Raw genomic sequence first — 2,500 nt, 5'->3', positions numbered from 1 at the left:
TCTACCTTACACACACACACACACACACACACACACACACACACACACACACACACACACACACACACACACACACACACACACACACACACACACACACACACACACAAACACACACACACACACAAACAAACACAAACACACACACAACCACAAACACAAACACACACACATACATATACACATACGATCACACACAAAATCCAAAAAAAGCAGAGAGCACTCAAACACACCAACACCGCAACGCGAGACCAGTACACAATAACCCAATCAACGAAGCGCCCACCAGGCATAACCAAAGCCAGAACCAACCAAAGACCCTCATGCCAACCAACTCACGCCAAGCACACCATCAAGCAAAGCCCAAGAAAAGCGTGTGTGATGCAGGAACAAGTTCGTCTTTGACTTTGATTCTGAGAAACGGTGTGTAATATAAAGTTCCTCGAAGCTTATTTATGAACTTGAACGTAAGTTAGTATGCTATTTCGATCTCGCTCATTCCACAGCGAATGGGATTAGAGGAAGGAAAATAGGGGGTTGGGGAGGAAGGGATAATGTAAAAGAGATGGGATGCTGGCAACAGACGAGACAATATGAGAGAGGGAGAGAGAGAGAGAGAGAGAAAGAAAAGAAAAAGAGATAGATGGATAGATTGATATAGAGATAGAGTTTGTGGAAGTGGTATGCTAAAGACTATAATTAGGCAAAGCAAGTAATATGAAGAGACTGAGTCTAAAAGGTAATCCTTTAGGGTTACGAAATAAAGTGTGTATGTGTGAAAGAGAGGTAGAGATACATAGAGAGAGAGAGAGGGGGAGTTAGAGAGAGAAAAAGAAAGAGAGAGAGAGAGAGAGAGAGAGAGAGAGAGAGAGAGAGAGAGAGAGAGAGAGAGAGAGAGAGAGAGAGAGAGAGAGAGAGAGAGAGAGAAGAGAAAGAAAAAGAGAGAGAGAGAGAGAGCGAAAGAGAGAAAGGAAAAGTAGAAAAAAAAGAAAATGCGTACTATTTCCTAGTTTAAGACATTGAGCTATTAGACGGACGTTTGCGTGTCTGAGAGGGAAACGCAATGCTAGGCGAGAGTAGGTATATATTTGACCCCAAACATCAAAACCCAAAGATGAGAAACACACTCCGAAAGAAAGAGAAGAGGCCCCGAATCACTCACACATCACATTACAAATTACGAATTACGAATCACTCACACATCACATTACAAATTACGAATTACGAATCACTCACACATCACATTACAAATTACGAATCACGAATCACATTACAAATTACGAATTACGAATCACATTACAAATTACGAATTACGAATCACATTACAAATTACGAATTACGAATCACATTACAAATTACGAATTACGAATCACATTACAAATTACGAATTACGAATCACATTACAATTTACGAATTACGAATCACATTACAAATTACGAATCACGAATCACATTACAAATTACGAATTACGAATCACATTACAAATACGAAACACACCACGAGCCTAAACACTCAACAAATACATGAAACACCAATACAAAAACAAGCAAAAAAAACAAAAACAAAAAAAAACATCCCCAACATCAACAAAAATACGAGACTATTGACCTGACCTGAGATCGAGAGAACGGCGAGAGGTAGTGCGAGCGAGCACCGACTGCCATAAAGGTGCTCCACCCTTACACGCGGCTCGAAAGCGGCCGAGACTCGACAGTTCGACTCCGCGTTCCTGGAAAGCGGGAGGGAGGCGCTGGGCCGCTGTGCCGGAGAAGAGGGAGGGAAGGGAGAGGAATTATTATTTTCGTTAGTTTTTTTTTTATTATGGTTATTATGCGTTATTGTGATTATTTTTTATTTATTTATTATTCATGATTATTATTATTTATTTATTATTCATGATTATTGTTATTTATTTATTATCTTTTATTATTATAATTATCTATTTATTATTTATTATCTTTTATTATTATAATTATCTATTTATTATTTATTATGATTTTTTATTGATTTATTATTGATTATGATTTTTATTATTTATTTATTATTTATTATTAATATTATTATTTATTTATTATTTATTATGATTATTTTTATTTATTTATGATTTGTTATGATTATTTTTATTCATTTATTATTTATTATGATTATTATTATTTATTTATTATTTGTTATGATTATTATTATTTGTTTATCATTTATTATGATTATTATTATTTATTTATTATTTATTATGATTATTATTATTTATGTTCTATTATGATTATTATCATTTATTTTCTATTATGATTATTATTACTTATTTATTTTCTATTATGATTATTATTATTTATTTATTATTTATTATGACTATTATTTTTATTTTGATTATGCTTATTATGCGTGTCATCATCATTGCTGTTACTATTACTGTTGTTAGTATTACTGTTATTTTGTTTATCATCGATATTATTATTACTACTTTCCTTATCATTATCATCTATATTATTGTTACCATTGTTAT

Source organism: Penaeus japonicus, unplaced genomic scaffold, assembly GCF_977035675.1.
Source record: "Penaeus japonicus unplaced genomic scaffold, GWHDUDI00000001_assembly GWHDUDI00000001, whole genome shotgun sequence".
Classification (NCBI taxonomy): domain Eukaryota; kingdom Metazoa; phylum Arthropoda; class Malacostraca; order Decapoda; family Penaeidae; genus Penaeus; species Penaeus japonicus.
Note: the sequence above shows the minus strand (reverse complement) of the source record.